The sequence below is a fragment of the Lytechinus variegatus genome, chromosome 11, assembly GCF_018143015.1.
Source record: "Lytechinus variegatus isolate NC3 chromosome 11, Lvar_3.0, whole genome shotgun sequence".
NCBI lineage: Eukaryota > Metazoa > Echinodermata > Echinoidea > Temnopleuroida > Toxopneustidae > Lytechinus > Lytechinus variegatus.
The window spans coordinates 20,813,045-20,825,179 of NC_054750.1; the positions used below are offsets into that span (position 1 = coordinate 20,813,045).

The window sequence follows — 12,135 nt, forward strand, 5'->3', positions numbered from 1 at the left end:
TGATCCAATCAATCGTAACTCTATGGACATCCATCAGTGTCATAATTTTTTCTACAGGAAATGTGCAAAATGTCCTTTGTAAACAAAGGAAAACACACCAAACTGTCAAGAAATCAATGAATTTATGGATATACATTCATATCAAGAAAAAAAATTGAGCAAACATGCATTTTATATGTTGACTTTGCTGGCTTTCCATAGTTGCGATTGATCGGATCAATCGCAAGTCTTTGTAAGATGGGCCCCAGGAAATGATATGAAATAAAATTAAATAAATAAAAACAGTATGCAGATAATCTCAGACTGTGGACATCTCTATAATGTTAGTGTTCACGGTGTGTTCAAAAGGTCGTCTATAAACGAAGATGGGATACAGACCGTTAAAATGTTCATTTACCAAGAGGATGATTTGATATTGTATTCTGCACTGCGAACTGAACAAACTTTTAGACAATGTGTTAAGTCATGGAGGGTACAATAAAACCAAAGAACAACCCGAAGGACCCAAAACATATGCAAATATCAGAGTAAATAGTTTGTAAATTACAGGGATAAGTAGACTTTCTTTTATAAATGATCAATGTCATCGTTGGGGTTTACAACAGACAAAGGACAGCAACAAAAATATGAAAATACAATTAAAAGAGTGTATATATAGTTTCAATTGTTTGGGAATTATATCGATATTATAAATTGATATATTTCACCAGTGTATGAGAATGAGCTTTTCCCCATCATCGGGAGTTGTTGGCTTTTGCGCCATCCGTGGGTGTCCGTTAGCGTACGAGAGAAGTCTGTTTTTGTCATGCGATTCGCTTACATGGCTTGGATACCCTGAAAAAGTATTGGGAGCACTCACATTTCGCTCACCGTTTGCGCAGTACAGAGGCGCAAAAAGACAAGAGGTAAAAAACTGTCAATACCGCTTTATCTTCCGAAATCCTCTAACGGTGTGTTCTGTTAACGTCATCCATTGTTGGTACTCCATCTGGAATAATCCGATCGATTGCTTCTGGTGCACTCTTTTGGCTCCTGTTTCTTTACCCAGGGAGTTTTTATGTTGTTGGTGGCGTTATACAAAGAAAGAGAGATCGAGCCAAGGAATGGGTTGCTGGACCCCGAGGGAAGATAGTTCTTTGCTCTCCTGTTTTCAGGAGGAGGAGCAACTTTGCTTATCAAACACTAGAGGAGGGGTATTTTTCGTTTTCAAGAGGCTTCCTTGGAGCTAAAGTTTGGAAGCAGATGACAAAAAGGAGCTTACAATCGAGGAACAAACGTATGAACACAAACCTAAAGATGTGATCTCCGTCACCCTGCATTGCATCAGTGTATATGGGATTCCTCTTTGAATGCTACCACTGGATTTAATCGCGTTTGCATTTTCGGAATATTAACGGCGACGCTTTGATCGTAAAATCGTAGGCATTCGACGACTTTCTACCTGACGAGATTGCGCGTACTTATTCTACAAAAACTTACAGAAGATAATTAACACCTGTCTTTGACTGCTGCATTGCTGGTGATTGTTGGATCTTCTTAGTTGTTAATAATAAGCCCATGCTTCTCACCTAAGGATTATATACATGTGATACTATCATTTCATGCGGATCGAACCGAAAAAATGAAGTAATTAAAATCTCTGTCTGGTAAGTAGCCCTTCGTTGATCGTTTTAGTTAAATCTTATTGAACTTTCTAGTGAAGAAGATGCAGTACGGCTAAGTGAGTTATGGTATTATTGGTACTCGATTTTGTTGATCTGGACTGGACCTCTAGGAATTCTAGCTGTTTTTGTTTTTTGGTCACAAACTTTTTATTAAGCTTGGGATTCATAACAATTGTGAAAGACATGCATTATGTACATTAGACATATTGTTATCAGCTAATCAAATACCACAGTTTAAGGATCCTTTATTATATACATTATGAATCCCATTTTGGTTATCATGTTTTATGAATTTATATCAACGGAGAAGACTAAAAGTGGCACTAATCTTATTTGCAATACAAATAGTCTGCCTTTTTTCGAGTTTAGATGTTTGTGCACAGGACTATATTAGTTCTTCAGTCATTAAACCACCTATATAAATCGATGAAAATTGATTTAAACGAAAACACATTGTCTTACAATGTGAAGCATGCCTATCTAAGACACATCAAGCTGTGTATAACTCTCGTTAAGACACATCCATTAAGAAGGTATAGAGGATTACTATTTGACTGCGCAGTCGTATTGGACACAATTTTAATGGTTGACTGGTGTCAATCAATATTCAAACTTTTATTTCGCCTTGATACAAAAAAGAGTAGATATAGTAGTGACATATTACTAAAGAAAGGAGATGTCGACATAATATATAACAGGAAATATCTATCTTTTCCGTTAAGTACTCCAATTAGCTTTCATGGAAGATCAGGTACTTTAATAATGATATTTGGCTTTTCTATGACTCTCAGTTCACCAGAAGTGCTAATGTCTCAAAGTATTTCAAAATTACACCATCTTTTACAGATATTTTATCAAATATAACAGATCACGTAGTATTAATGATAACATGCCATCCTATATAGCACATAAACATTATAATCATGATTAAGGCTATACTGAATATTTTGTTTCCTTACTATCGCGTATATACAAATCAATCGTAAATTATAGCATCTCAGCAGAGTTTGTTACCATGGTTACGGAATGAGGCGTTAATATATTCCCCCACATGACGATTGTTTTATCATCACAATGTAAAGATCTTTTATTATATTGTGCATGTCAAGAGGAGACATTCTATTTTTGCTACCGATTTCATCTTGTTTTTCTAAAGGCATTTGTTTAATGTCGAATATTTCGGAGCATGCTCTCTCGAAGACAGATTACCAGGTAATAGAATGATGCCTCTTCTTTCTTCACCACAAAGTTTGCCACAAAAGCCACAACGGCTTGTCTCCCAAAACGCATTTAATGCAACAGAGGAAGGAGACAAATTTAAAAGATAGATGGATTGATGAAGAGAAAAAACTACCTACTCCCATAACGGTTATTTCATCTACGTCACCTTATCCCCCCACCCCTCTCCGAAAAATGGTTATAGTCGTTTATAATTATCACGTAACGGTCTTTAGATTGTGCGTTGCTCTTCGTAAGTCGGTGAACGTTATGTCAAGTAATCATTTTGTAAAACGTAAAGTCTGAAGAGAAGTGAAGTATATGTTACCAATTAGGGTGCCATGTTGGTCAAAAGGGGAATGATATTTTTCTTGATGCTTACCGAAGTTCAATAGAAAGTATTGTGTACCGTTTAATGTTGGAGTATGTATAAACTTCCACAGTTTCCTAAGATAGAGAATTATAGTCACCCATCCGAAATGTTGTTCTGATAATTCTCTAGGATTTAGTTAAACCACTGATGGTTGTATATAGCGGAACTTTGGGGGCTCTTATTTTAGAGAACCCTTTTCTTATTACAAAAGAGCATGCTTTCAAATAGTGTCAAATCCTTTTGAACGATGTGTGATGCGTGGGAGAGGAATGCACTATTGATTAAATAAACCTAATTTAATGACCGTAGGAGCCGCTCACGAGTAATCCTTTTTTTACATTTTGGGTTAGAAATTCGAATGTAAAAATCGAATTTGACATTGCCTTCAAGGACTGCACGGATCTAGGAGAGGTGAAGGATGGCATGAATAAGTCATGGAAATTCATGGTTCAGAAAGATTTAATGCGTCTTCCCCAGTCACACCAGCGAAACCGACTCCAAACCGCCCGTTGATGAGCCATTCAAATGAGATAGATAACTCTAATCACTCTGGAGTCGAATTCGTTGGTATGACTGTAGCCTTAGGTGTGATAAAAACACGTCTTCAAGGTTTTCATATTCTTGAAGTGTTCCTTAAGTGAAAGTTACATCACGTCACATTTTAATATCTGCGTTTTTCTTATGTCAGTCTTGGTTACCTCCTCAAAGAAATAATAGTAATTTTCTTCGAAATGCAAACAAATATACAGAATTCAAATACAAGACAAACAGATTTAAAAATAGTGCCCTCCCCAATCTTGTACGTGTGCTTAACAAATATTACAAATCATAACTGAAATAATTTGAAAATTCTGTAAACGTTTGATATATATACATGCTTAGAAATAGTGAAATATTTTAATTACCATTGACTTATTGTGCTTTTAAAAGTTTTATTATGAATGATTTTATCAATCTATCATATGTGTTCTCCTGTTATTCATTCGTCTTTATCAATAATTTACTGTGCAAATGTATGTGATTAATTTTAATTGTCTCTGTATTTTTACCATGTATTTTTATTAGATACCCTGTTAAGCATGTGTAATTCAGTTTTCACTGCGATACATGTCTATTGAAAACCATTAACTAAATAAATAAATAAACAAAATAAATAAATAATAGATATGTTGTATCTATAAAAACGCATATATTGAAAAGTGACGTGATGTAACTTTCACTTATATAATTATATATATTAATACACACACACAGACACGCAGACACACACACACACACACACACACACACACACACACACACACATATATATATATATATATATATATATATATATATATATATATATATATATATATATATATATATATGGGTGTTATGATTTGACACTTTTCTACATTCTACTTGTATAACTATTTATTTCCTTTTGGGGGCATATGCTAAGCAAAATGTTGGAGAAGATGCAGGAGGATGTAAAATAAAGCTTAATTCTAAGAATATAGACATAATTATACTCAAGCAAGCAAGAAAAATAACGAAGCAAACACATTTAGACGTCACAAATAGGTTATGTAGAGTAGGTTGGTAACATAAACGACATTCATCTCCTTAGGCCCAATGAAATCATGGTCATTTTCATTGAAGGTACGTAACGTGGGTTGGCATTATTACGTCAAGAAAAATCGCGCTTACGATCTCACTAGCCTTCCTTGTCGTTTTAAGAACTGATATGTCATAATATTTAGTTCTCTTGATTAGATCTGGATTTCCTGAGAGAGATCGAGGGAATGGAAATTGAAGAGGTGGGAAAGAGATTAAGCAGAACATAGACGAGGTGGTGAAGGAGAGAGGACGATTCAGAAGAGAGGGAGGAAGAATAAAAAATGGCTAACAGAGGAGTTGGATACATCATCTTGCACGTCCGTGCAATCTTTAGAAGAGGATCCTATTTTCAATAAGTTGTTTCTCATCGAAAAAAAGACGGTCAACCATGGAGGTAGAATTGATTGATATCTGTTCCTCGAAAGTTTGATAGGCAAAAACAATCTTTTTTCAAGTCCTAAAACGGTCGATATTTTCAAATTTCCAGGTTATTACCATTGGAGTGGTCGGGGGGTTGGCATGAATTCCGCGAATCATTTTTAGCAACCCGGGTGTATAGCTCGAGCTACCACAAACACCAGTCAGCATATTGAATTCACACATCATAGCAACATTACATTTTAACATGGAGAGCTTATTTCACTGACACAGTATATGATGGTTGTAAGCATTAAAAGTGGTCTTTATTAGCTCCGCCTTGTCTGTCTGTATCACTTCAGTACCATCTACCTTACTGTTATGACGTCATCAAAACAAGAGCAGACAATTAAACCGTTGGGATCATCTGTGTACAACATGGAAATGCTTCGATGGTGATGAGAAGGTGTACAACACCGGTATGTTGAGGGTTAAAGCTGGCTGACTTCTCTCCGCAGGTGCCAATCCTAATTAACTTGTTGGGAATCAGCTGAGAAAAGGCGAGGTGTATGCTGAGTATGCAAGCGTGGGGGGTTTGTGGGGATGGAAATTCCATACTTTCCCAATGAGAAACTATGATCATAAAGTTAGGGTTTTATCCCCTTTTGGGGTCACGTGAACCTAGAAATCATAATGAATATCATTTCCAAATGAACCTCAGTACTTATTTTGTTTCTCTAATAATCAAAGACGTGCCCGTACCATTTTTTTTATTTCGTTCAGCGTTTATTCAAAATCAATCAATCAATCAATCATAAAAATACAGGTATATACAAATTATCGATTGATATCACGAAAACAATTTATTGCTCCGTATAGTTATTTCTATTTTCACTGCCATATCAGCGTTCAGATCTTCCCCCTCGTTTCTTAATTTTGATTAACAGATTGAGTTATTCTCTGTAAATAATTGCGACGTAATTCTGATTATTTACACGGTAGCGGCACATGTCAGTATCTTCAGTTTCCCTCCCATATTTTGTTATTGCTTTTTTTTCCTCTGAATATTCTGTTCCGATAGCTTTCTCATTTCTGTCGAGTGTGAACAATTTCAGCAATGCCCCTGCCCCTGATTAAAAGTGCACACGTAGGATTGCTGCCCCTCTTTCGTCTTCCCGTAGGCTTATTATGTTCTCTGCTCCCACATTCAATTTACACGCCGCATTCATATGGGCTGAGCAAACATGCAAATCGGAGATGACCAGAGAGTGAAAGATAGAGAAGGGGGTAGAGAGAGAGAGAGAGATGAGGATGAAGGAGAAGTGGAATCGTTGTCAAGGGAGAGAGAAGGTGAGATGGGAAGGAGATTTAGAGAATATGGAAAATACGTTCGTAAGAAATAAAATTTATAAGAGGATGGGGAGGGGGAGATACAGACAAACAAACAGAGATATGGACAGAGAAAGAGAGGGGGAGCGAAAGGGAGAGGAAATTTAGAAATAATATGAGTGAATATAAGAAAGATAAAAGAGATACAAAGACAGACAGTTGGAGAGCCTGAGAGTGGTGGAGATAGAGAATGAGAGATAAATCAGTGAATGATAAACAAAATACCAATATACGAGAGGGGCACGAACAGATTAAAGAAAATGAGTGAGTGCGCATACTTGTGTGTGTGTGTGTATTAGAGTTTACGAAGCTTGGGTGAGTGTGAGGAAAAGGAAAAGAGCCAAAATAAAGTGAGAGAAGGGGAGAGGGGGTGTTTGTAAGATATAGGGTACCGACTGAAGATTTCCCGTCAAGCAAATATTCATAGAAATCTCCACTGTATTATGTGCATCTTGATGTCCTTACTAACACCATATAGGATTAGTGCCTGCATCCTGCAAGGCTTGTTTAAATACGGACCGAAGACCAAGAGTATTTTCTCTATCCATCGTTGAATCGTTGAGATCAGACGAAGAACACTGATTTCAACATCCCATCTCGAAGATGTACGCAAAACATTTTTTTTTCTTTTCAATTCAACTTTTTATTACAGGTATCCTACATTCATTCATCAATTTCAATCTTTAACTTGACTTCATAAAATTACTTTGGATGAGTGGTAATTTCAAAAACAATATTTTTCTGCAGAAAGGAGTGGGAATTTACAGCTAGAGATAATTCAGGGCAGATATGAACATGAGCAAATAGAATTTAAAATGATGTTCTACTTTTCCATTCAATTTTTCAAGTTGAGCTAGTTTGTATCAATCTGAACGGTTTGATCAAATATGAAATCAATTCTGCTTTTATTTTGTGCTGGGAATTTTTAGCATCTGCTCTAGATTGAGTTTTGATTAAATTGGGTTTTCATCATTTTTTCCCCTTCATTTTGCAATCGAATGCGTACATGCTACGGATTTTGATATCACGTCCAAATATCAATATTTTTCATATATTGTTTTCTCATCGTCATATTCCCTATTCATGGTATATAACCCCACAGTATATAATTTCCCAATGGTACCATATATTTTTACAATATATATATATATGTATATAGATATATATATATATATTTACAATATATATATGTATATATATATATATATATAATATATATATATATATATATATATATACATACATACCTGCTTGAAAATGCAATGGAACCAAACCCACTTGTGCTCTAAATGATTATTGTGCATTTCATGCATTTCAGTAATATGTGTATTATACATGTAATAATTATCATTAAAATCAGCAGCAGCAGTATAAGAAGCAGGACTAGTAGTAGTACTACTTCTATGATTATCATTACTATTATTATCATTATTATTAGAAGAAGTATAGTAATAGAAGAAATAGTAGTAGTAATGGTTGTAGCAGCAGCAGCAGTAGTGGTAGTAGTAGCAGAAGTAGTAGTAGTACTAGTATTAGTAGTAGTAATAGTAGAGTAGTAGCAGTACTAGTAGTAGCAGTAGTAGTAATAGTAATAGTAGTAGTAGTAGTAGTAGCAGTAGTAATAGTAGTAGTAGTAGTAGTAGTAGTAGTAGTAGTAGTAGTAGTAGTAGTAGTAGTAGTAGTAGTAGTAGTAATAGTAATATTAGTAGCTTTTGTGTTGTCTCTGTTTCGCTTGAGCTGTTGATGCTGTTGCGGCTAGCGTTCACTTTGTCGTTGTATAACTAACAGAAGATTCATGAGATTAATTATACATTCTTGTTCTAAAATTATTAATGCCGGAAAATACGAGGGGGACCATGGCAACACGACCCGTGTTTGATCTTAACGCCGACTTACAAGATATTAATATAATACTTGCAAAGCGCAAATCCGCTGTAAAGTGAATTCCCATATCCCCCCACACCTCGGCGCCCAATCGACCCTCAATGTCATGACCAATTTGTCAAGGTATTATGCTTTTATGAAAACCTTCTCTTGAAAGAAGTCATTACGATGTCACAAATGATTCGCTCTTATTGAAAGTTGCATCCTATTAAGTAATTTGATGTTATTACAGCATGATGTAAACAAATGAGAATTCAAAGGCTTCCGGCCTTTGTGACTTATATCGGACGAGAAATGGTTGATTACAAGGAGCGGTATGAGATGCCATCTAAGTCCCAGTGTGACCTAAGTATTAATATACTATATCAGATGGCGTTTAATAACAGAGGGACTATTTGAATATTCCCATGTTAAGAGCGAAATCGTTTTTCGTCCTTATATATTTTTTATTTACTCTTTTCACATTTATTCACAATTCAGACGATGCTGTTAATTAATGATATTCAACGATTGATTGGTTGTGTAACTCTTTAATAAGGGAAAAACGACGGTATTTTTCGGTCATCTTGACCCACCTGTCAAAATACTCTGGCCCCGCCCCTGTCAATAGATAATGGTGTAATTATGAGATATGTATGTTCTTGAATAACAAACACATGTTATCATCACAGTCAGTGTTGCCTCATGAGTGAAACATTGCCCGACATTGAAGTGGAAAGTAAATACAGCCCCTTCGCTTTCTCCTGAACGTCCCCAGAAACTTGTAGCTTAAGATACATATTTTTCTACAATATGGGGATTGCGTATATCTTCTTGGTCAAGCACGTCTTTATCATCATCGTAGATCTTCCAGTGCACATCCATTTCCCTCTCTTCGGAAAGACTCATTTAACCTAAGCTACCAAGGGGTGATTTATCATTTCCATAATGAAACTTAGATTTAGGCCTGACTCATGAATATGCGCGCCCTCGTTTAGTGTTTTAAGTGCTATTAGGAGAGTTTCCCTGAGAAATCCTCGCTCGATTATCTGATAGGAAAACAGTCCATAAATGCATGCATAAATTTGTGTTTACGCCTTTCACCGCGCTAAAATGGCTCTTGGCTCTGTAGGCCTTATATAAACGACACGATTCGAAAAGGGATATCGCCATACACTGCTATACAGAGATTTCCAAACAGCTAAATGGAAGAAAACGACCATCTTGAACAGGTAAATGGATTTTATTTCAGTTGGTCATTCTCCATCCATTTTCTCTCTATTTCTGGAATATACAAAGGCTGACCCCACCAACCAAAACTAGAATGAAATGTAATACTACCCACCGTTAACTCAGAACAAGTATTGGGTAAAATCGGAGCATGCATGTCAAAAGAGTGAAGTATTTTGTTACGTTGCATGTTTCATGTGTGTGTACAAATTAATACAATTATTGTGTAACATTTTACAATATTTTGCTTTGTATTACACAACATAAAACGTTCATCTTTACCATGTTAACGCAATTATTAGATAAATGCGTTTCATTGTGCATTGTCAATATTCCGGTTGTTTAAGTACGATAATGAAATAAAACAACTTCTCATGAAAGTTCTCAATAAAGTATTTTTTATATTTATTGACTAATTTTAACTGGAATTAATCATCTGAAATAAAGGGTATTAAAGTATGAGGATACACTGAAGAATATCCCGAAAAGGGGTGATACTATGATAAGATTCTTGTTAACAAAATTTGCAATTGAAATATCATATATGTCTTTGAGCAATATGTACAATTTAAGATCGGGTTGACCTTTTAGCAACAGTGTATTTTGCCTTGGAAGTCTCGAGGTAAACTATCTAGGCTCTTGGGGGACTTTCTGTATGTTATTTCGGGAAAGGGCAGGCTGACCCCTAATTACAATATGCACCATGTTTTGCTGCATGGCGTCCACGCCGCTCGGAACTAACGGCGTAGATTTGTCAAGTATGACGTCAGGCAGCTTTTTAAGTCTGCGAACATACCCCAGAGGTTACATGGTGTTTAGCAAATAACCCATTTCCCAAATCGATGGTCCCTTCTTGGTTATAGCCAGGAGAGTAGTTCCCTCACTCTCCATTTCTTTCTATCTACTTTTTTTCTCTCATTCATTCTCTCTCTCTCTCTCTCTCCATCTCTGTTTCCCTTCCCCCACACACCTTCACAACAAGAAACGAACGCACACCCATCTCTCCATCTCTCTCTCCATTCTGTCTCTCTTTTTCTTCTCTCCTTGCTTTCGACACCTCTACCCCCCGTATATACTCGCATCAATTTCATTTGAGTATGCCGATGAGACAGCATTACTGGATCACTTTTTAATGGTCACTTTGGCAGGAAAGGATACCTATACGGTAATTACTATTCTTCCTCCTATCTACCTATTCAAGGAAATAAGCAAAATATATCATAGAGAGAACTGGAAAAATCCAAACCCTCACAAAAATTGGAGGGCTCTTTAAATCCAACATTAAGTCATTAGAAAATCTGATAATGAATTTATTTCCTTTCCTTCCATGTCTCTCCCCGAAACACCCTACCCCCCCCCCCCCCCCTCTTCTGCAGCCTTCGAAATATTCACTAGTGTAGTAAAAATTCAATATCTACGTTGTTACTACATTTATGCATACATTTATGCATGACTTCTGTATTCTCAATTTCCTCGTTGTTGCTGCCAGATGAATAGTCTTATAGAGCCGGCAAGGTTTATACATTATGTATTGCCATGCAGAGGCAATCAGATGTCTTTAACGAGAAAAATCTGCAATGTAGTTTACAAGGTAACCTGCAATAGGTTGAATACCCACGTTGGATGCCCTCCTGGGATTAATTTACCACTAATCATTGACTTCTAAGACATTGAATCCCGAAATTATTATTATATATGTTTATGTTGTGGCCTGTTTCAACAGCTTGCATCATGGATAGGTCCATGATTATATCAAGATAGTAACCTTAAACAAAAGAAGTGAAAGAAGGCCAAAGTAGAATGCCTCGTATACAGGAGCAGTAGTTGATTTATATTAACATTATTTCATAATAGTAATTATAGTCAACAAGCTGTGTACCTTTGGAGATAATCACTAAATTCACACTCACAGTAATATTCTTATACATTTTGGATCCATAAACGTTAAAATATGATTTGACCCATTATTTGTTTGTTTGTATTATTTCCGTCATAAAAAATACATAATAATATGAGATACAAGGAGTAGCATATACATACATAATGAAATAAATTCTAAATATTGATCAAAAAGGAAAGAAAAAACAACGATTGAAACATGTTAAGATAGTTAAAATATCAAACTGAAGACAAAAGACGGTTAGATAACCCATATTCAGCTGCACCAATTATATGTGCGGCTGCCATGGGGACCAAGTAAATACAGAGTCATAGGGAGTGGAAACAAGATTATACGAGAATTGATCTTTCAACTTGTCATGACACGAACAAAATTGTTCATGATGCAGATTTCTAATTTTGAGGATGTTAAAATGGAATGAATGCCAAGCACCCGACAACATTACACTTTGAAATCGATCACGTTTTCATGATCTCTAATTATATTTCCAAATGATATCAAGGATATATACAAATAAACACATTCTTTATGTGTGTTTG

At 35.8% G+C, this 12,135-nt stretch overlaps 1 protein-coding gene across 1 annotated transcript in view; it reads left to right on the forward strand.

Moving 5' to 3' along the window:
* The first annotated feature begins 875 nt into the window (after positions 1 to 875).
* LOC121423674 overlaps positions 876 to 12,135 on the forward strand; it is a 31,998-nt gene continuing 20,738 nt past the window's right edge. The window contains exon 1 of the mRNA XM_041619098.1: positions 876 to 1,646. The gene's annotated coding sequence lies outside the window, so the exon portion shown is untranslated. The remainder of the gene's footprint in view (positions 1,647 to 12,135) is intronic.